Source organism: Myxocyprinus asiaticus, chromosome 45 (genome assembly GCF_019703515.2).
Source record: "Myxocyprinus asiaticus isolate MX2 ecotype Aquarium Trade chromosome 45, UBuf_Myxa_2, whole genome shotgun sequence".
Lineage (NCBI taxonomy): Eukaryota > Metazoa > Chordata > Actinopteri > Cypriniformes > Catostomidae > Myxocyprinus > Myxocyprinus asiaticus.
In genome coordinates, this window is record NC_059388.1 from 6,169,512 (window position 1) to 6,193,863 (window position 24,352).

Consider the following 24,352-nt stretch of genomic DNA (forward strand, 5'->3'; position numbering starts at 1 on the left):
GAATAACATGGCTGACCATGACGAACTGATGTTTCTTTGTCAATTGTACACACAATTGAACCCTCAGCAATGCCATTGGTGTTAATTAAAAATATTTTAATTAATGATTAATTTATTAAGTTTCTTCCACCCAAAGAGGAGGGATCAGGTAGGCACAGCAGTGGTAGTCACAGATGATGTAGCAGGAGATGTGTAAAATACAAAGCTTCATCTATTGGTATCATTCCAACTGAATTTTACATTTTTATACACTGTAAGATTCTGTACTTTTACTCAAGTACAGGATTTGTGTACTTCGTCCACCACTGCTGAAATTTGGTGGAAGACCGTCTGCTGGTTCTGTGGTAAACTGACTGGAAAAACACCTTGGTCGATCCTGTGCAACTACGAAAAAGTCTGTGTTACATTTGACTCGGTTGTGCCCCGTGTACCCCTAATAGCTCAAAGTTAATGTTCTCCACCTAGGTCTCATTAACAGTGCTAATCGTGTTCGTTATTATAAGCTGGTGGTTAAGGTTCATTAAGGAAATGGGTCTGGTACAATTTACGTTATGTTGCCGTGAAGTTGATGCCATTCATTTTAGCTGCTGTCTAACATTACCTCGGTAGCACCTGGATGACCACCATGGCTCGTAAAATTCTGGTACAGTGTAGGATCACTTTTAACGACAGTTGTCGTCTTATTTTGTCAACGTTAATTCCGGACCTCGATATTGTGGAAGCAACAATTGTAAGGTAGGTTAATCACTGTTTTTCATTCACCATTGTCGTAATTGTTTTGCACGTTTGCATGACAAACAGGAAAGTTAAGTTATGCCTTCCACTAATATCTGGATTTTTATTTTATGGAACCATTGTTGGCAGTGTTCTGAATCATTCCTAGCCTTGGAATAATGTAATTCTGACAATTAAGAAGCCAATTGAATTGAGCAGTCCGTGTGAGTTCTTGAACAAGAGTTTAGGCCCACAACATTCTTTCTAACTGTTTCCAATTTTCTGTCCTGTGAGGTAGTCACAAACTAATGTGAAAGTTTGTTTCGACTTTCCCATTGTTTGCTAATTATCGATACTGTACAAAATTTGCTGACCAACAGCATCCAAACCAGGTGTGAACTTAATCTATATTTTTGTCTCTTGAATATTTTTTTATGTTATGTGCTTGTAGACTGGAAACGGTGTTGCTCAGTTTACGCGATGTATCATTTGGGACTGCTTCTGCGCAAAAACTCATTGGTCTTCTATCAGCGTTCATTCAGATCCTGCGAGACCAGGCCAATAATCAAGGTAGATTGATGTCATTGATAATATTTATATTTTCGTTTGTTGCACACTTCAATTTAACATAGCGATGTAATGTGGATGGCCGACATTTATACCCAATTTAAAGGGCCCATCATATCGAAATATATTTTTTATCTATTGAACACCAGTCTAACCTTTTGCAGCTTCTCCAGTTTGCCAGTCAAATTGTTAATGGCAGAAATTATTCACCAGTCCATAATGCACGTTATGACCATGTAGTCTGGATGCGAGTTCCTATGAACACCTTATAGAAAATGCTGTCTGTTTTTTCTATACTTCCAGAAGGTGCAAGTGGGTATCAAGTACCACTGATTCATGGTGGTAAAGGTCCCCCATCCTATGATATAACCAGGCCACAACCAGAACTTCTGGTGGGGTCTGGATTTACTTCAAGGCAAATTTTTGAAATCCTTGATGTGTCACGATCTACTGTGAGACGGCGACTAAGGCAAGGTTCAGTCAGTGTCTAACACATATTACATATTTGTGCATGCCATCAAATTACTGTAAATGTTCACATGAGCACAGGGGTTAAAACAGAACTCATGACTTCTTACTGTCTTAGATAATTTCCAAATTAACACATTAGTGTGAACAGGTGAAGTCAAATTGTCTCGTTTTCATCACAACCAGTGTCTGTCAGGAAACTATAGAATGGACAAATGGGCATCTGTGCAGCTTACAGGACTTTGAGAGGGCCAGAGTATGTAAATAGTGGCTGTGTGAAATGCAAAAAAATGTCATTTCCCCTAGATAACTTATAAGAAATATCAGATTTTGGGGTTAGATTTTGAAAGATATTTGTTAAATAAAAAATGGGATAAAACTAAATGGTTAACAATTTGAAGTAACTGCTTTGTCCAAACCTTCCCTTTAAATAGAATCTTTCATCTCAACTGTTCAAGACGCTATGCACGGATTACGGATCAGGAGCTTGAAAGCATGGTCATCGATGCTGTCGGTCAAAATGATCTACTTGGACCTGAATCTGTGAGGGTTCAGTTAAGCTCATCAGGTGTACTTGTACAAAGGAGGAGGGTGAGGGCGAGTATGCTTCGAACCAATCCAGATGCAGCTGTTTTGAGAGCTAATCACAAAGACTACAGCGCAGAACATACCGCGTAGCTGGCCCAAACTCTCTATAGCACCTAGATGGTTATCACAAGCTCATAAGGTAATGATTCATTTTCTTTACATCTGCTAAAGTCTCACTACAATTAATTAAAATCATATTTATATGATATTTTAAATGGTATTTATCCAACCATCATGTTTCAGTTGTTTAGACTGGTAATTGTGGTAATTGTGTTGGAGCCATACATCATTAAGGTAGACAAATACTTTTCAATTTTCATAATCCATATTATATAGTCTCATAGTAAGATTTGATATCAAAGTATTGCGTTGTATAGCCAAGTTACACAATCCAAAAGGCTTATACCACTTCCAACACCTCACACATTGTTTTCAGGGATTTCCATTTTGATGACTTTATCAGCTATGTAATCTTCCTTTATATTCATATTAAACTAGAGGAAGAGCTGCCTGGTAATTAAAAAAATATTTTGCTTTCAAAGGTGGTGGATTGTGATTCATAGATGGCTACAGTCGGCTTGTGGTTTTCCTTGTCGCATCCAACAACAATCGCAGCAGTACAGTCCTGCAACATTTCAACACAGCAGTCAACCAGTATGGTGTGCCTTCACAAGTGCGTTGTGATTACGGTGGAGAGAACGTTGATGTGTGTCTCTTCATGAATGTCTTCCATGGAATGGGCACCAGGAGTGTTCTCAGATGTCAGAGTACACATAATCAAAGGATCGAGAGGTTTTGGGGTGATCTTTGGTCTGGCATGATCAGTGTGTACCATAACACCTCTTTACATTCCTGGAGTCGGAATGAACTGCACATGTGGGCTTTGCAGTATGTGTATCTCCTGAGAATAAACAGGGATCTCTGAGTTTTCCGCCATCGCTGGAATAATCATGGCCTGCTCACTGAGGGATTTAGCACTCCAGTACAGCTGTTTGTCCAAGCATGCCTGCGGTTGCAGATCAGGCCCTTGAGAGCCATTCAGGGTGTATCTGAAGGACCTGTCAGTGCCCCAGAATTTCAAGGTGGTGTTCCCTGAGTACCATAATGCTGATCCTCTATGGAGAGAGGACATTCATGTCCCTGAAAGTCTGCTCGATCTAAATGAAGGTGATGTTCATCAACTCCAACACTTGGTGGATCCTCTGGATGTCTCCAGGGATAGCATGGTTGCTGACCTTCTTCAGATGACAATTATGTTCCTGCAGTCTGTGGTTCATCCAGAGACTCTGGTTATATTGTAGTTTTGTGACATAATGTTTTTAACAGTAGTTGTAAGTTCTGTGTTTTGGTATAAGCCATTGTAAGCTAGTTGGCCATTTTTGTCAATTACGTAGGTTTAACACGCTTGTGTTTGTGTGATGTTGACTGCATTGCACATTAGCCTATTTGTAAATATGTCCCTGGATGTGGTATGGAGTTCCTTATTCAAAGGGTAATTGGGTGTTTTATCCCAGTTGAACTCTCTTTGTTATTCTGTCCTCTGGCATATTAATTACCAGTAAATGATTCATACAATATATAAAACGCCAAGTAGTACAATTTAAAAATAATTTATTTATATGCATTTATACTCTTGTAGATGTGTCCATCATAAAATGTATGATTAGTAATACATTCATTTATAAAGATTTAATTCATTTAAAAAGATTTAATTAATGCATTTCTAGATGTTTGGTTTCATACGTTATATGATGGACATAGTTAATTATGTTATTAAAGTCTTGAATATGATGTTTTATAATAGGTATAATATCCTGCGATAATAACCATATAATTACGTGCAAAATGTTTTACGTGAGTCTGGGAAACCCCCACAACAAACAGGCTTATGGGCAAACGTGGTCTGCATAGTGCACATAGCTAGCTATATACTTTGTCATCATGGAGGAAGATCAGCGCTCAGCCTGTTCTACAAGAAAAAGCATGTCAGATCAGAGGTACAGATCACGTCTCATAAGTTTACGATCACAGATAAATGCTAACTTTGATAGGTTGATAGGACAAGCAACTCTGGCAAACGAGGACCAAGAAGGTAGTCTCATTGAAAGGTAATCTGGTGTTACTGTAAAGTAATGTATAGTCATAAGGATAATTGCAAGAGAGATACTTTATTTACTTTATGTATAACCCAGCCGTAATCATGTTAATTATGACTGAACATGAGCATGCTGCGCGCACTCTCGCGGACAGCAATCGGTTTTCGGCGGACGATCAATTTTTGGCTAGACACCTGTCGCTAAAAGAAATGTTCAATCATGTGAGCGTAACTGAAGGGTTACTGCGTTAACGTGAGCGATATTCTAAAACCAAATGTCCAATTTGGTGTAACTTTTGTACTTGTAGGTTGCGGGAGTTCAGAAATGAGACAAATCAAGGCCACCAAGGAGGAGGGTAACTGTTGGGCTTTACTGGTTGTTTAGATCAGTGTTACTATCAGAAATAATTAATAATTATTTCTTTAGTTATTAAGTAATAATTTAATTAATTGAATCTAACTCATTAAAACCTCATATGGGGCTCCAGTAAATGTAGTGTGCTACGTTTAGGAGCGGGTTTGGTTATTAGCAATAATTAATAATTATCAAAGATAATTATTAAAATCAATAGAACATTGAAGAGAATCAATGTTAGCTTTTCTAATCCTTTAAATCAACAATTATCAAAGATAATTGTTTATTGTTAACATTGATGAAACATTAATTCAAATTAACACTAGCTTATTGATCATTCAAATTCAACAATCATCAAAGATAATTATCAAAAATCAATAGAATATTAATAAGGATTAACATTGATGGGGCACCATCCTGGAATCAGGGACTAATAACCAGATAGTATAACAGTCTCAATATTAGATTGTTTTCTTAGGAAAATTGACATCCGAAGAATATCGATTTTCAGGGGAAAAAACAATGAATGAATGTTTGAATCCGAGCACTGACAGTCTGTCAGATGCCACAGGCGTATGCAAAACAAACCAAAACACTTCTCTTTGTAATATAAACAAAGTTTATTTATGCAGTAATATCAATTAATAATTAATACAATGCAGTCAATAAACTTCCGACTTACAACTACAAACTAAACAGTGATATGATTAGATATGGAAATCAAAATAATCCTATAACACATGAGGGTGTGTGTGTGAGAGAGCGAGTGTGTCTGTGTGTGTGTGTGTGTGTGCGTGTGCGTGTGCGTGTGTGTGTGTGTTTGTGTAAGGAGGGACGCGCACAAAATGGCGGACGTGACTCTCGTGGAGAGTATGTCACACGAGACTTCCGGCCATGGAATATGGCCGCGAATGTGGGCGGAGAGAAACCGGTCAATGGCATCTACCAGTTACCGCGTGTATCCACTTGTACGATAGCTTAGGGACAAAGCTGAGCTTTATCACGAAGCTATCTACGAGCCAAAAATGTGTGCCAGAATGTTTGTGAGGGGTCGCGTGTGTGTGTGTGTGTGTGTGTGTGTGTGTGTGTGGTTAGTACAATAGAGAGAGAGAGAGAGAGAGAGAGAATTAAGTGATGGCCCCAAAGCCGATTTTGCGATCATGGGAGAGAAAGCAGCTGTTAGTTTATCACTCAGAGTCATGCAGTCCTGCGTTCTTTGATTCTTTATTGGATAAACTCAGTTTCCCGGTCTCACCCGCGATAGCGAAAATGCACAACAGTCCAATTTGGTTGGACCACAATACAGCACATAAAATTTGTGATAATTAATACCCTGAGTATTAATAATTAGCAGACATGGCAGTCCTTAAACTGTACAAGCAAAAACCTTGAAACACAAGAATAACACACTATAATATTCTATCTCTGCCCAGACGTAAACCTCTTACTTGAATCGCATGAGGATGCAGAATGTGTGTTCATCCATCCTTTAACTCAGACTTGGTTCCTCGAGGCTCGGGTGATGACAGGAGGCCGTTTTCTCGCTCTGTCGGCGGGCGGTACAGCTGTTGATTCTTGGCGGGCTGGCGGAGAAATCAGAAATGTCGACTTGATTGAAGATGGAAGAGAAATCTTTAATCTCTTCACTTCTGCAGGCAAACGGATGAAGATGCTGATTGCTCGGCGGTCTCCTTCGGATCCGTTAGAGTGTTCGGTTGAACACAGAGTAATCTCAACTCGTCCAGCGAGATGGAGATTGTATGGCCACAGTTTCAATTTGGACGTTACTTCCTTGTGCCACAAGACTGCACCTGAGAGCAGCGATGAGCTGTGTCTACCCACGGCGAGCAAAGTTGCAGGAAGCAAATCCCGGAAGCATTTCAGAGATATTTCTACTCCTGATGATGTCATGGTTGAGGGACGTTCTGTTGTGTACCTCATCCAATAGGAGTTGAGAGTTCAATCCTTTAGTGAGCAAGGCTTCATGGGATTTGTAATCTGTTTTGGACTCCCTTTGTTTGATTTTGGCGCGATTTTTATCAGGATAATTTATGACCTGGTATGTGGGGGCCTGAGTTAGGTTTTACGACTGTGTTAGGCCTGCCTTTGTCTTCTATCTGAATACATGAGGCCCAACATAACCAACCCCCCGTGGACGTTAAGTGTACGCTTGGGATTCATAGATGAGGGAACCAATCAATCTGTTTCTCGACATAAGTATTGATTTGATGGGAAATAGTCCGTTTTCAACAGGTGGAGGTCAAAACGAATATATAGAATCTTTGGTCACTTTTTTCTGAAGTTGTAGAAAACTTTAACCAGTTTTAAATAGTTCACTAGCCAGCTTTATAGGCTATTTTTCAATCAGCGTTTGACTTGGCCATAGGTGTTGTGACACAGGATGTTTTAGGGTTTTTTTTCTTTTTTTTTTTTAATTGCAGAGAGCCAGGGGTTCTTGATAGGCCATTCGAGCTCTGTCGGATGGATGTCCACCATAACATCATCGTCCTGAATTTGCCTGGCATCACACCACGTGACAAAAGAGTGCCTTGAATTGAATAGGTCTGCGGTTTATGTCAGAATCAAGGTAACCTATTTTGTATAAACGCAGCATTATCTATTGCTACCTTTTTGGATGTATTGATCTAGTCCATATGAATACACCTTTTGTGGAATATTGATGGATTTGGACATTAGTATCCAATTCTACTAACCTGTCATTTATACCCACAGGGTGAGGACCAACCTCCCGTTACCGTGCACAACCAGCCACCCTCACCTGGAACGCCAAATCCCCCTCCCTCTACCATGCCGAGACGTCAGACAACAGCCCCCCCATAGAAGAAAGACATGTGTCCCTATCACTAGGAATTAGAAATAGCTCAAGCAGATTGTCTCATCAGGTGCATAATGATGTCAGTGGTGGGGATTCAGACTGTGTGTTTGTGGAGGTAAGATGAACTTTAGATGAATTGTCACTATTTGAAATCACAAATCTGTTGCAATCATGATTGCAAAGGAGGCGATTATCATGGGTGTAAATTTCATCTAACAGTTGGGCGGGACAATAAACATAAAATTACTCGAGAGCAATTTTTTAAGGGGACACAAATAATACATCCAAAATGTTACTTGTATAGCATATGTGTACACAGAGGAAAGCCTTACTACTATTATTAATGTGGCATGGAGACCGTGCCATTATCCTTCTTCTCAAAGTTTCTCTCTGATTCAATGAAAAATCTGACTAAATTGACGCTAACATAGCGGACTCATGGAAAAATATATCGGTTATCATTATTTTTTTGTCATGACTAATTTCTTAATGACTCAGCATCATCTGAGTCATTTCATCCAAGAATCAAGAATCACTTCATCTGATGTTTAAAGTGAATAAAGTATCCTTGCCAGCCTGCTTACCGGAGTTCCACAACTACTGAAGCGATTCAACTTTCCCACCTGACTTGTGTGTGTAGGTGACGCAAAGGGGGAAAGCAGGCAGTGGACCAAACCACTGTGAGGGAAGGGAGGGGGGACTCAAAATGTTTCTAAACTTAAATCGCATTTCTTTGCATTTGTATTGTTTTACTACTTACACAATTATTTCAGTATACAGTGCATCTGGTAAGTATTCACAGCGCTTCAATTTTTCCACATTTTGTTATGTTACAGCCTTATTCCAAAATGGATTAAATTCATTATTTTCCTCAAAATTCTACAAACAATACCCCATAATGACATCATGAAAGAAGTTTGTTTGAAATCTTTGCAAATTTATTAAAAATAAAAAACGAAAAAAATCACATGTATATAAGTATTCACAGCCTTTGCCATGACACTCAAAATTGAGCTCAGGTGCATCCTGTTTCCACTGATCATCCTTGAGATGTTTCTACAACTTGATTGGAGTCCACCTTTGGTAAATTCAGTTGATTGGACACAATTTGGATAGGCACACACCTGTCTATATAAGGTCCCACAGTTAACAGTGCATGTCAGAGCACAAACCAAGCCATGAAGTCCAAGGAATTGTCTGTAGACCTCCGAGACAGGATTGTATCGAGGCACAGATCTGGGGAAGGGTACAGAAAAATTTCTGCAGCATTGAAGGTCCCAGTGAGCACAGTGGCCTCCATCATCCGTAAATGGAAGAAGTTTGGAACCACCAGGACTCTTCCTAGAGCTGGCCGCCTGGCCAAACTGAGCGATCAGGGGAGAAGGGCCTTAGTTAGGGAGGTGACCAAGAACCTGATGGTCACTCTGACAGACCTCCAGCATTTCTCTGTGGAGAGAGGAGAACCTTCCAGAAGAATAACCATCTCTGCAGCACTCCACCAATCAGGCCTGTATGGTAGAGTAGCCAGATGGAAGCCACTCCTCAGTAAAAGGCATATGACAGCCCACCTGGAGTTTGCCAAAAGGCACCTGAAGGACTCTCAGACCATGAGAAACAAAGAATGAACTCTTTGGCCTGAATGGCAAGCATCATGTCTGGAGGAAACCAGGCACTGCTCATCACCTGGCCAATACCATCCCTACAGTGAAGCATGGTGGTGGCAGCATCATGCTGTGCGGATGTTTTTCAGCGGCAGGAACTGGGAGACTAGTCAGGATCGAGGGAAAGATGAATGCAGCAATGTACAGAGACATCCTTGATGAAAACCTGCTCCAGAACGCTCTGGACCTCAGACTGGGGTGAAGGTTCATCTTCCAACAGGACAACGACCCTAAGCACACAGCCAAGATAACAAAGGAGTGGCTCCGGGACAACTCTGTGAATGTCCTTGAGTGGCCCAGCCAGAGGCCAGACTTGAACCCGATTGAACATCTCTGGAGAGATCTGAAAATGGCTGTGCACCGACGCTCCCCATCCAACCCGATGGAGCTTGAGAGGTCCTGCAAAGAAGAATGGGAGAAACTGCCCAAAAATAGGTGTGCCAAGCTTGTAGCATCATACTCAAAAAGACTTGAGGCTGTAATTGGTGCCAAAGGTGCTTCAACAAAGTATTGAGCAAAGGCTGTGAATACTTATGTACATATGAATTTTTTCATTTTTTATTTTTAATAAATTTGCAAAGATTTCAAACAAACTTCTTTCATGTTGTCATTATGGGGTATTGTTTGTAGAATTTTGAGGAAAATAATGAATTTAATCCATTTTGGAATAAGGCTGTAACATAACAAAATGTGGAAAAAGTGAAGCGCTGTGAATACTTTCCGGATGCACTGTATATCATTATATTATTTACAATACACAGCTGGTTTTTAATGATATATTTAGGGGGGGACAGCCCATAGATGGGGTAGGTCCTGACCCCCCCGCAATTTCCGCCTGTGGCGATGATTAGCCTCCAAGTCACAAGGGAGGCTGGCTGAGGTTAAAACCTTTCTTTAAAAGCATACAAGGCTTTGGTTCCAATTTAACAGGTTACTCATTTTCTCAGGTGTTCACAACTCTATATGGGGAATTTTTTATGAAATGTGTACTTTTTTGTGATTTTATGTATTTTTCCCTTAATTCAGGAAACACGACTGGCACCTCTGGCCAGAGGGCAAAATCCAGAGATGCCATCTTTTGAATGGATAGTGGAAGTGAGTTTCATCTGCTAATTGAATAAATGTATATATGCAATCAGTTGAACTTTATAGTTTGCTTTGGGTATATCCAGTGCAGAAATGCCACACTACACTTAATTTTGGGCCTAAGTCTGTGTTGCCACGTAATTTGTTGTGTGTCTTGGTATAAAGACTGTAGAACAGACATGAGCACTAAGGAGAAGCCAGGACATAGAATACCTGGAGGCCCTCAGCAGAGACGAGCAAAGGGACCAGGAGAGGGCAAGTCCAAAATAATGCAAATCCATTTGTTTTTCTTGGTTTTACTACCTTTCGGTTTAACTTAACTTTTAGGTGAGGGAGATACTGAAGAGGTTATTTTTACTGGATTGACAGTAAATATAAGTAAACTCTGGCTGTAATACACTTCTCTGTTATTAGGAAGCACAGAGACTGGCTTTGGAGCGTAGCAACGAAGCTGCACACATGATGGAAGAGAGGAGATTGAATGCAAGTAAATTTGATCCTTTAGTAGGATTTGTGAGTGAGCTGGACCAAAGTTATGTAAATCTAATAGAAGAAGAGGCAAGGAAAATTTACTGAACAGTCTAGTTTTGGCTCAGCAGTATTGAAATCATGATAAATTTGACCTGGTAGTTAATTCACTGATGTCTCTGTGAATCCCACCTCAGGAACCCATACTATTCTCAGTCCAGCCAAAGTTCAGATGTGTCTAGACAGTAAAGCTTTGATTCTCCCACCCACTGACAGATTTTTGGGACTGTATATAAATCTCATCAGTAGTTCTTTGATGATTACCAAAGCTGTGTTGTCCTGTTTCCACAAGGCCTTAATGGAAATATGCGGCCGTCTGTGTCCTGAACCTTTAAATGGCTTCAGAATCCATCTCAAATATCGTGATGGTTCCATGAAGTCAAGGCGGTTCCTACCTACACATTCATTGCAGGTGTTTACTACTGTACTCTCAGATCTAGAGATTAACAAGCATGTTATTTCTCAATTGGTTCAAGTTTACCAAAAAGTTGGTTGCCCAGATCTCTCAATAAAAATTTAAATTAAGTTCTGCTATTTTGCAGTACAGTACCAGTCAAAAGTTTGGACACACGTTCCCATCCAAGAGAATGGGAAAGTGTGTCCAAACTTTTGACTGGTACTGTACATGAACCTCTGTATAGGCTACATGTGTGCATGTTTTTCCTGTTACCTGTATTTTTATGTTTTTGTTGTTTTTTTGTTTTTGTTTTTTTAAATAGAACCTTGGTACAATGAAATTAGACCCTACGCCTGGTTCCGTGACTTCTTGCTAGATGTGGAAGGTATGATGTCAATAGTATGCAAAGCTATATAGCAAATACCTAGTTTCAGGTATTTTTATTTAAGATATTTACATTATTTGCCACAGGTGGAGAAATGCAGGTGGACCAAAGTAAAAACCTTACTCTGCAAGAGGTCTTGGCCTTTGCTTCCGGGCTGGAAGAGTTGCACCCACTGGGATTCAAGAACCAGCCAATCATTGATTTTATATACACAGACTGCAAATTCCCAGAAGCTAACACATGTGACGTAGTCCTCTGCCTACGGATACATAGGAGCTACGAGGAGTTCTGCCAGCACATGTGCAGTGGGATATAGCAGGCTACAGAGTTTGGATGACATAAACCACGTCACATTGTTTCTTGTTGTTTTTACAGTTTTGACATTTGTTTTATCAGCCAGACACTACTCAGACCTCTCCTCCCCACTCTTTCTATCCTACTCTCATTACCCCTCAGCTACCCCACTCCCTCTCCCTAACCTACCGAACAGGGTATTAGTTAGGTGGTCCATAGCACAGCCAGTTACCCAAAGCCCTCCACTCTTGTTCTATATCATCTATAGTTGTTTTTCACTTCTATGCTGCAAGACTGAGCTCCACAGAGTAAGTTTGTTACTGTTGTAAGTTTGTTAGTTGTCCTCTGTCTTCTGATGCAAACAAGCCAAAAGTATTGCAGCAAATGTTTGGAGAGTCACACATTAAAACAACTAAATTGTGTTATAAGACTAAACAGCCCTTATATAAAGTTTATAACTACTTTTGTTAGTTTTCAGTTATAGTTTGCTGAGAATCATTAATTTGGACAAGACAAAATCCACTGAAATTCAGTGAATGAAGCATAGACATAATGTTTATTTTCAGACACATCCAGCTGCTTCTTTGCTTTAAATATTATCAGACCAGTTTGTCAGCAGCTTCACCACAGAAGGCAGAAGACACATTTCTCACGTTTCTATAAAGAGACTTACTGGAGTGGTCCCACATTCAACTAAAACTAAAGGACATTAACAGTGAAACAGTAATCACTGTATTATTATTACAGATAATCAGTATATTATGGAATTCATTATTAAGCATTGCTGCTATTTAATGGTATTATGTAATTGGCCTAATTATATGACTTTGGAGTACCCCAAACAAAGTAGCCTACACCTCTCATATCTTGATATATATCGGAGGAGACCGACCACCTGTCATATCCAAAAAAAGTTCTGGAACTTGTAGGTGGTGTGGCCTAAATGATTGCCATTCTAGACTATATCACTAACTGCTACTATATGTATATGTATATATATATATATGGGCAATTTAGGCTGGGTAATTAGGTAGCTTCTGTTCAGTTTAACTCAGAACTTCAAAATGTAGTTTTGTTTTGTGGGTTCAGATTTCGAGACACTCAAATCGTATTTGGCCTTAAACCTAGAGCATAATTACACTGATTACTGGCAACATTGTCTACCATTTGTATTGTATCAATTCGACAGCAAACCAGAAATTTTAAAACAATAAAACAATTAGACAATGTGGATAACATGAATGAATCTTACAGTGGATAAAAATGCACAATTCAGTTGGAATGATAACAATAGATGAAGCTTTGTATTTTACACATCTCCTGCTACATCATCTGTGACTACCACTGCTGTGCCTATCTGATCCCTCCTCTTTGGGTGGAAGAAACTAGTGATGTCAATTAATCAATAATCAAAATATTTTTAATTAACACCAAAGGCACTGCTGAGGGTTCAATTGTGTGTACACTTGACAAAGAATCACGAGTTTTTCACGGCCAACCTGGAAGGCTTTGGGGTCGGAAGAAATTACAACTGGAAAATGTCAGAGGTGTCTCGAATGCAGCATTAGTTGCAGTGATTAGGGGGGCTGCTGTCCAAGGTGCTGAAATAAAAAAAACAGTGAACTTTAATAGAAACCAAGAGTTGTTTTTGTTTTCTTGTTACAAAAATATTTCTAAGGCAGAACACACCTGCAGACAGAAACAATCTCATTATGTCAACCTGAGTGGGAGGAGCCAAAGCACAACAGCAACAACACTAAACCTCAGAGAGAAATACAAGAGGTCAGATAAATTTGGCATGTAGCCACTGCTATCTGTAGCTACATAGCCAAGCTGATCATAAATGTGGTGTATTTTATTGGCTCCAACTGGGGAGCTTACAAAGCTTACAACTACCTTACAAAGTTTTGGCCTTGATCGAAGATATATTTATCCACTGTCATCCCCCCACGGCCATTTTAAAGAAAAGTTTCATGTTTTCATACGCAAACCTCTGTCTGTTTCTTGTTGAACTAAATTATACTGGATTATAATAACTCAACAATTATAATCCTTTGTCAAATTTGTCCTCGATAATTCCATATTGTTTTGGTTGGATTTAATGATAATACAAGAGTCCAAAACTGACAGCAAATCCACAGGCTCAAACCCTAAAAAGTGAGCACACGCTTTCGACATGCAATTTTGAGAACACTAAGGAAAGAGCACGTTCTTTTCACATGTTTGGACACTTCAAACACACGTTTGCACGCCTGTTTGGTTTACCTGTTTACACGTTCATAACGCCCATTTTTGTTATGATAAACGCATGTCAAAAACGTGAACGCGCGTTTTTATAGCAAATCACACGTCGAGGACGCGCGTTTTGCTGTCAAAGCGCACGCTTTTGACGGGTCACTATGCAATCAGACGCCCGACCAGGCATATATGAATACTTTGGCTTGCCATAGCCGCGATTTAAATCTGAGTGCGCGCATATTGCAGTAATAACGGTACTTTGCGGAAAGAACAGAAAGACGTGCTTCCTGACTCCTGTTGAGTGCAGAAGATAGCGAGTCTTACTATATTGACGAATAAGCGTTTAATAACTGTTTGTGACGTGCTGGTGTTTATTAATATGTTTGATTTAGGCTGTGTGAAAGGTGACTGGTTTAGAAGACTCTTGGATAGGGCAGGTAAATAATTTATAACCAAAGTTTACTGAATTATCATAACATTACATTTACATATTACATATAATAAATGTTACTTTTCTGCCAAGGATCTATCATTGTCATTCATATGTACCTTGTAATAAACTTTGAATTGTAAATCCTGTAGGTAAATTAAAACTTAACAGTTTTTGAGAAAATTAAAGGCAAATTCACCCCAAAATTCAAAGTGCATCCTAGCACTTGGATAATTTCATGTTCAAATTCTCTTAAAAAGTGTTGCTCACTTTTTCAAAGGATTAAATATTAGAGTGACCCCGACTGTTACTGTATCAATTTTCAAGTCATTTAACTGTACAGTGTTTGAAAAAATTAAAGGCAAAATCACCCCAAAAATCCATCCTAGCACTTGCATCACTTCCTCATGTTTAAACACATCATAAAAAGCATTCCTTTATATGTTTGCTATTAATATAATTAAAGGCAAAATCACCCCAAAAATCTAATTTTGTCCAGGCATGTGAATCAGATCCTCATATTCAAACACTCATAAAAAGTTTTCATTTTTGAAGGGGTTCTTGTTCAAACATACCATGCTTATTAACATATGAAATTTAAACTCATTTAATGTAGTATTGGACAAAATTACAGGAAAATACCCTCCTGACACTTTCGGTATGCTGTTGTACTCATGCACAACCCATCAGACTGCACAACAGTGTCTACTGTGGCTTCAGCACCTGTGGACATTTTTTGACTCCTTGCTGCACACTGATGCACACACCTAATAAAATTAGCTTCTCATATTAGGTTTTTGTTTTATTGGTTAAAAATTACATATTTGCATTTGTATCTACTGTGACATGTCATAACACAGGTTATGTAACTACTAGTTAGTTTGTAACTAAGACAGTGCTTAATTTGGTTGCACCACTTGTTAAAATACGATATGTAATAAAAGTAGACTTGATAAATAGTATATTTTTGTAATTAACATTTTTTATTGATTTAAAGAAAAAACACAACAGAGAAAAACACAACATATACACACCGAATCAACATTTATCTTTTAACCCTCATTAACATCTCTCCCCAAACACCAACCCACCCTACCCCAAAGAACACCCCTGTAGTCACATAAAATAATACACACACACAAACAATAAAATAAAAATAAATAGAAATAAATAAAAAATAAAACATATAATAAACATGCATAATTAAACTAAATGTCTCCCTCCTCATCCCTTCATCTAGAGTCCTCCAAAACTGCCAAATACTACCGCACTTCCTTAAAAATAAGTCCTCCTGCCCCAGCCTTCCATCTATCATCTTCTCATAAGCCGCCACCCTCCCCATCTCCGCACACCACTCCGGAAATGGTGGCGCTCTGTCTGACTTCCATCCCCTTAAAATTATTTGTCTTCCAATCATCACGCCAGTCAGAACCCAATTTTTATATATTTGTCCCCCAAATTTATAAATTCCCCATCGCCCAAAATGCAAAGTCTGGGGCAAAGTAAAATTTGAGTGCCCAGAATGTCACGCAAATAATTCTGAATCTTTAAATCTTTGTAAAATCTTAAATTGCATAAGGCGAACCCTTGCATCTCTAGATGCAGACTTGACATTTTTCAGAACCTTAGTCCACACTCCATCCTGCAATACCAAATTCAAATCTTTCTCCCATAGTCTCTTAATAGAAGTTAAAGCTCCATCCCCCAGACTCTGAATTAACAGGGAGTAGTACACTGATGCCTCATGACCTTTTCCAAAAGCCGCAATCACCTCTCCCAAAGCATCTGCCTCCTTAGGGGTGTGTGCTACTCCCAAAAATAGTACAAAGCAGGTGGCACAATTGTAAATACCTATAAAACTGAGGTTTGGGGATCCCAAAATGTTGGACCAAGTTTTCAAACAATGTCAACACTCCACTTTCATATAGGCCACCGAGTGTAGTAACCCCCCTCACAATCCACTCTGGCTAGCAGAAAGGGGACTTGCCAATACATAATCTTGGGTTCTGCCATATGCTCGAGGCAACATTTAAATAAGTGTGCAATTTAAACAATCTGGACACTTTAGTCCATACCGAGTGTAAATGTGAAATAACGGGGTGTAACTTTTCTAATTAGTTTGATAGAGATGCTTTGTAATGGCGAAATAGGGGCAAGAACTGCCTGTTCAATAACAAACCAGGGAGGGGCTCTTTCAGGTGGAAGTGACCAATGAGCCAAATGTCTGAGACTGAACACATTAATAAAACAAAATCGTGGGTAGGCCTAGCCCTCCTTTGTCAATCGGCCTATGTAACTTATTAAAATGCAATCTGGGACGTTTACCATTCCAAATGAAGGACTTCGCTATGCTCTCAAATTGCTTGAAATAAGAGAGGGGGACATCTACAGGGAGAGATCGTAGCAGGTAGTTACATTTTGGAATACAATTAATTTTAATAACATTAACCTTCCCAATCATAGATAATGTAATGAAGCCCACCTGCCCACATCGCTCGAAAACCTTTTTATTAAAGGGTCAAAATTAACACTAACTAAATCAGACAAATTTGCTGGGAATAAAATCCCCAAATACTTAATGCCCTGTTTGGGCTATTGGAAGGCACCCAGCTGGAAAGCCATTACTGGACAGTACGCTGTCAGAGCCAAAGCTTCGGATTTAGACCAATTAACTTTGTATCCTGAGAACTTTGAAAATGAATTAATAATTCTGTGGAGACAAGGCATAGATCTAGTAGGTTCAGAGACAAATAATAAAATATCATCTGCGTAAAGCAGAAGCTTAAGCGCCACACCTCCTGCCACCACCCCTGGAAAATCATCCTCCTTTCTTATCACAGCTGCTAATGGTTTCAGGGCAAGACAGAACAATAATGGGGAAAGAGGGCAACCCTGCCGGGTGCCCCTATCCAGAGTAAAATAATCTGAAATTAATCAGTTTGTTTGTACCGCTGCTACAGGGTGTCTATAAAGTAACTTAATCCAACCAATAAATGTACCCTCCCGAACCCATACATTTCCAAAATCTTAAAAAGATAAACCCATTCTACCATATCAAAGGCCTTTTCAGCGTCAAGTGAGATGGCAGCGACCGGAGACTGATCATTTGCTACTGACCACATGATATTGATGAAACACCTAATGTTATCAGAAGAACTACGGCCTCAAATAAACCCCACCTGATCTATATGTATAAGTGATGTAATAACTTTACTTAATCGATTAACCAGAATTTTGGACAAAATTTTTACATCTAACTGGATCAGGGAAATTGGGCGGTAACTTTTTCACTCGCTTGGATCTTTGTCCTTTTTAAGAATCAGACTGATCCGGGCTTGTGTCGTGGTTGGCGGAAGCTTTCCATTCTTTAATGATTCTGTATAAACTGCTAACAAAAGAGCAATTTCTGTAGCATAAGATTTGAAAAACTCAGAGAAAAAGCCATCAGGCCCCAGAGGCCTTAATTACCAGATCAAGCTCCTCCAAGGTTATCTCAGAATCAAGAGAATTTTTTTGCTCAGTTTTCAGTTTAGGAATATCTAATGGTTCCACAAAGTTCCTAATATCTTCATCAGTAGACGAAGACGTGGAACTATAGAGATCGAAGTAGAATTCTTTAAAGGCATTATTAATATCAATGGCCAAGGTAAATATTTCACCACCAGCAGATTTCACCGAGGGAATGGTAGAAAAAGACTCTCTCTGCTTTATATATCTAGCCAAAGGTTTTCCTGCTTTGTCCCCCGACTCAAAGTATGACTGTCTTGCCCTGAATAACCAAAACTCCACTTTCCGCGACAAAATAGCATTATATCTATATTTCAATTGGGTCAATTCTCTGAGGCCATCAGATGACATACGGCGCTTCAGCTCTGCCTCGGCACTTTTAATATTTCCTTCCAACTCCACGAGTTCTCGTGCTTTGGATTTTTTGGTGAATGAGGCATACTGTATGATCCGACCCCTAAGAACCACCTTAAGTGCCTCCCACGCCACGCCCACAGAGGATACTGAGGACCAGTTGGTCTCCATATAAACATTGATTTCAGTCTTTAACATTTGTTGGAAATCAGGATTTTGCAAAAGGGACACATTAAGGCGCCAACTATATGATTTCTTTTTCTCTGTATATGGCAACACCACTAAACTCACCAGGGCATGATCTGAGACTAAAATATTTCCAATTGAGCAATCAACAACAGATGAAATGAGGGCTTTAGATATTAAAAAAAAAAATCTATTCTAGAATAAATATTATGGACTGATGAAAAAAATGTATAGTCCCTACCAGATGGGTTCAAAAGTCTCCAAATATCTGTAAGAGCAAGATTTTTACACATCCTGTGAAGCATCAATGTTGCTCTAGGGAGTTTACACACTTTTGCTTCACTATGATCAAGGACCAAGTCCATCAAAAGATTAAAGTCTCCTCCCAATATTATATCATGAGGGGTGCCAGCGGCTTGCAACATCCCTTCAAGATCTTTAAAAAAGCCCTGATCATCAGTGTTAGGTGCGTAAATATTAGCCAAAATCAACCTTTGCCCTTGAATTTCAGCTAAAACAATAATGACTCTCCATAATTTATCTTTAGTCTGTTTGAGACATTTGAATTGTTGATGTTTATTAATCAATATAATGACTCCCCTGCTCTTACTTGAGCCAGCACTAAAGAAAACATGTCCACCCCATATCTTCCCAAATTTTTCAGCTTCCTGCAGGGAGAGATGTGTTTCTTGAAGAAACACTATATCATATTTCTTATGTTTAAGAAAAGTAATAACCTTATTTGGGGGTGCCCCAACCCATTCACATTCCATGTGGAGAGAGATAGCACACTCATATTAACATTTGACATTTTGATATAGAAGAAAAAATAAATTGTGTGTCAAAAACAAAGTTATACAGACCACATTCCCCATTAGTGAAACAATCAAACCCCGAACTTCCCCATGAACAAAACAAACAGAAAAAGAAAAACGTGCGCATTAACCCCGCGCATGAAAGCGCCAACCAGCGACAATCCCTCTAAACTCAAAAGGTCCATGACGCCCACGAGCCCCCACGACAACTTTGCCATCAGATTGCTCAATTTTGTCTCAAACATTTGTGAGGCAAAATTACATAACAGACAATACTTTGTAAAATAAACCCCAGCCAATAGGAAGAATGAACACAAATAACGTGTAGACTCATTCACAGAACTGTCTCAAAGGTGTGATCTTCCACAAAACAAATTCCAGCTGATATAAGACTGTTCAGATTCCTCGGACAGACAAACGAATGTTCAGTGAGCCAGCTGTTATGAGTCCAGCAGATGACGTGATCATTCCAGTGTCCCATAAAAATACTCAACAAAACAAACTCCAGCCAGCAGGAGGAATAAGCGCGAAGAATGAACAGATTATCCCACAGCTGTTCCAAAGGAGTGTTATTCAATAGAACAAGCTCCAGCCGCTAGGTGGAACCAATACAAAAAGAAACAAAACCAGCATCCCGTTTCCCCGGATGGTCGAGTCAATTCACTCGGAGGCCGCATAAAAGTCAACTTTATTGTTGACCTCCCCCCCCCCCTTTTTTTTTTGCAGTACAAGCTTGTCCAGAGTTTTCCTAAGCCGTTTGGAGTGTGATGCAGCACATGTTTCCTTGGCAATGAAGTGGAGCCTGATGTTAGTGCAGCTTTCTGCAATACACTTTGAGTATGAAGATGTGATTGTTGTATGGCTCTAGGTCGAACATGTGTGCCTCAAGCTCCTTGAATGCAGAACCACCATGGAGTTCCAGAACCTTTGTGGAGACCCTGGATTTAAATTTGGTGTCAAATTCAGAGATGGGCCTTGTGAGTGTGTGCTGTTGAATACATTTCTCAGCTGTCTTGCAGACTTTCAGGACACTGTCTGACGGTCTGATAAGTCCACCTCGGGACTTCATGTCGATCAGTGTGTTCATCTTGCGAAGAGCTCTCGACACTGAGTGCTGATAAACAGGTAGTGCACTCAATCTTCTTCATAGTTGTTTTAACTACAAAGCCTGCTATGAACCCCACAACAGCCTCTTTGAACATGGACAAGCTGGGAAGACATACAGTGATGTTTTTCTCTGTGTCTTCTGTTTCAGGCTGAACATCACTTTGCCTGAAATGCCAGCATATCAGAAGGTGTTTCTTCCAGTTTCACTGTGCTATCCGATGGAGAACAGTTGCCACTAGCTCTGGTGGTATGTCTTGCTACCTATCTTTTGAAAGCTGACTTAAATTGCCTTGCTGTGTGATTGTTATTAAATCCATTAGCAGATTTGTCCCCACATATCTTCAAATTTGTATTGTATTGTTCAGTTTAATAGTCCATTTTTGTGTGTACTTGGAAGCTTCTGTTATTGAACAAATATATATATATATATATATATATATATGATTTCCTTGAGTGTGCATATGTCAATAAACCTCTTTCTGATTATGATATAAAAGATCAGGGGATTGTTGGAATAATTAAATGCTCACAAGCTGGTATGTACATATTCCAGAAATGAATGCAAATGCATGGGATAATTCCATTAAGTAAAGGTAAATTCCCTCTTATTTCAGTGTTGATGTTAATTTTGTGGTAATTATTTTGTGGTTATTGCTTCGTATTCAGTTCAACAGCATTAAGTTAAAGAGGACAAATGTTATATTCAATTGAACTGTGCACATGTATTGTATATGGGTGAATTTGCCTTTAAATTTCTCAAAAACTGTACAGTTAAATGACTTGAAAATGTATACAGTAACAGTCAGGGTCACTCTAATCTATAATCAATTGAAATAGTGAGCAAACCTATAAAGGAAAGCTTTTTATTGGCGTTTGAATATGAGGAAATTATCCAAGTGCAAGGATGAATTTTGGGGTGATTTTGCCTTTAATTTTCTCAACAAAAAAAAACTGTGCGGTTTTAATTGACCTACAGGATTTACAATTCAAAGTTTATTACAAGGTACATATGAATGACAATGATAGATCCTTGGCAGAAAAGTAACATTTATTATATGTAATATGTAAATGTAATGTTATGTTAATTCAGTAAACTTTGGTTATAAATTATTTACCTGCCCTATCCAAGAGTCTTCTAAACCAGTCACCTTTCACACAGCCTAAATCAAACATATTAATAACACCAGCACGTCACAAACAGTTATTAAACGCTTATTCGTCAATATAGTAAGACTCGCTATCTTCTGCACTCAACAGGAGTCAGGAAGCACGTCTTTCTGTTCTTTCCGCAAAGTACCATTATTACAGCAATATGTGCGCACTCGGATTTAAATTACTGCTGGCTTGACCGCAGTGTCTTTGCTGGGTCTGGTTGCACCCCCGCATCTGAGAGGATGTGCCCTGGAAACTTCACTGTTTTTCAACATTGAGGGTAATGCCAGCTTTATCAAGCCACTGTAACATCGCATGAAAACGCACGTTATGCTCTTCCTGAGAACAACCCCACATCAGCACATCATCCATATGGTAGACTAAACTGTCCAGGTTCATGTGACCTCGGTGAACATACGGTTTTGAAAGTGCTCAGGTACTGATGGTGCAGTACCTTTACCGAAAGGTAAGTGATTGAAGATATAGTGTCCGAACGGTGTGATTAAAGTTGTGAGCTTGGCGGACTCCTCGGCTAACGGAATTTGCCAAAAAGCCCATGTTAGCGTCCATCTGGCTAAAAACCTTGGCTCCCGCTAGCATCCCAAGGGTCTGCTCAACAGAAGGAAGTCTAAATTTCTTCCTGCGCACTGACTCGTTGAGCTTTGTGAGGTCAACACAAATACGTGGATCACCTGTCTTTTTAGGCAGGTCTGCCCAACAGTCGATTGACCACATAAACTTATTTCAGCGCCTGCTATTCACCTTTCTGTAGTAGTATGTTTGTGACACCTATCACTTTAAGTGACACGTACACTTAACACTTAACACTTTTACTATACTTATGTGTGATTTGCTTTTTGCAAGAGCCAAATTTTGCAGAGTAATACATTTAACCAAGTTGTACCAATGTGATGTCTTGTTCTTAAAACTCGTTTTTCTTGATGTTCACTTAACCATGATTGTCACTTTGAAAAATTTAGCAAATAAATATAAAAATAAATAAATAATATTCTAAAGTATCTTTTTCAATGTATTTGTTTATTGCAGTTTAGGGTTATCTCTCTAACACAATGTGGAAAAGTTAATGAAGACCCTGTTTCGGTTTATGGGGACATTTAATGTTCGGTTTCAATCCAAGACAATCGCTTGGGGCCAGTGGCGTAGATTTGGCTTGAACATTTTGTTTAATATACAGGTGCATCTCAATAAATTAGAATGTCGTGGAAAAGTTCATTTATTTCAGTAATTCAACTCAAATGGTGAAACTTGTGTATTAAATAAATTCAATGCACACAGACTGAAATAGTTTAAGTCTTCCACCTTCTGGAAAGTATGTTCATTTACTGTATATGTACTCAATACTTGGTAGGGGCTCCTTTTGCTTTAATTACTGCCTCAATTCAGCGTGGCATGGAGGTGATCAGTTTGTGGCACTGCTGAGGTGGTATGGAAGCCCAGATTTCTTTGACAGTGGCTTTCAGCTCATCTGCATTTTTTGGTCTCTTGTTTCTCATTTTCCTCTTGACAATACCCCATAGATTCTCTATGGGGTTCAGGTCTGGTGAGTTTGCTGGCCAGTCAAGCACACCAACACCATGGTCATTTAACCAACTTTTGGTGCTTTTGGCAGTGTGGGCAGGTGCCAAATCCTGCTGGAAAATGAAATCAGCATCTTTAAAAAGCTGGTCAGCAGAAGGAAGCATGAAGTGCTCCAAAATTTCTTGGTAAACGGGTGCAGTGACTTTGGTTTTCAAAAAACACAATGGACCAACACCAGCAGATGACATTGCACCCCAAATCATCACAGACTGTGGAAACTTAACACTGGACTTCAAGCAACTTGGGCTATGAGCTTCTCCACCCTTCCTCCAGACTCTAGGACCTTGGTTTCCAAATGAAATACAAAACTTGCTCTGATCTGAAAAGAGGACTTTGGACCACTGGGCAACAGTCCAGTTCTTCTTCTCCTTAGCCCAGGTAAGACGCCTCTGACGTTGTCTGTGGTTCAGGAGTGGCTTAACAAGAGGAATACGACAACTGTAGCCAAATTCCTTGATACGTCTGTGTGTGGTGGCTCTTGATGCCTTGACCCCAGCCTCAGTCCATTCCTTGTGAAGTTCACCCAAATTCTTGAATCGATTTTGCTTGACAATCATAAGGCTGCGGTTCTCTCGGTTGGTTGTGCATCTTTTTCTTCCACACTTTTTCCTTCCACTCAACTTTCTGTTAACATGCTTGGATACAGCACTCTGTGAACAGCCAGCTTCTTTGGCAATGAATGTTTGTGGCTTACCCTCCTTGTGAAGGGTGTCAATGATTGTCTTCTGGACAACTGTCAGATCAGCAGTCTTCCCCATGATTGTGTAGCCTAGTGAACCAAACTGAGAGACCATTTTGAAGGCTCAGGAAACCTTTGCAGGTGTTTTGAGTTGATTAGCTGATTGGCATGTCACCATATTCTAATTTTTTGAGATAGTGAATTGGTGGGTTTTTGTTAAATGTGAGCCAAAATCATCACAATTAAAAGAACCAAAGACTTAAACTACTTCAGTCTGTGTGCACTGAATTTATTTAATACACGAGTTTCAC

General features: G+C 39.4%; 2 long non-coding RNA genes across 2 annotated transcripts; both read left to right on the plus strand.

The window, feature by feature from the left end:
- Nucleotides 1–2,307: 2,307 nt before the first annotated feature.
- On the plus strand, nt 2,308–7,658 carry LOC127435363 (uncharacterized). The gene is made up of 3 exons (XR_007896192.1): nt 2,308–2,476; nt 7,229–7,374; nt 7,521–7,658. It is a non-coding gene; the product is annotated as an uncharacterized LOC127435363 (long non-coding RNA).
- Nucleotides 7,659–11,187: 3,529 nt separating this feature from the next.
- Nucleotides 11,188–13,823, plus strand: LOC127435145 (uncharacterized). The gene is made up of 3 exons (XR_007896134.1): nt 11,188–11,310; nt 11,618–11,680; nt 11,767–13,823. It is a non-coding gene; the product is annotated as an uncharacterized LOC127435145 (long non-coding RNA).
- The last annotated feature ends 10,529 nt before the right edge of the window (nt 13,824–24,352 follow it).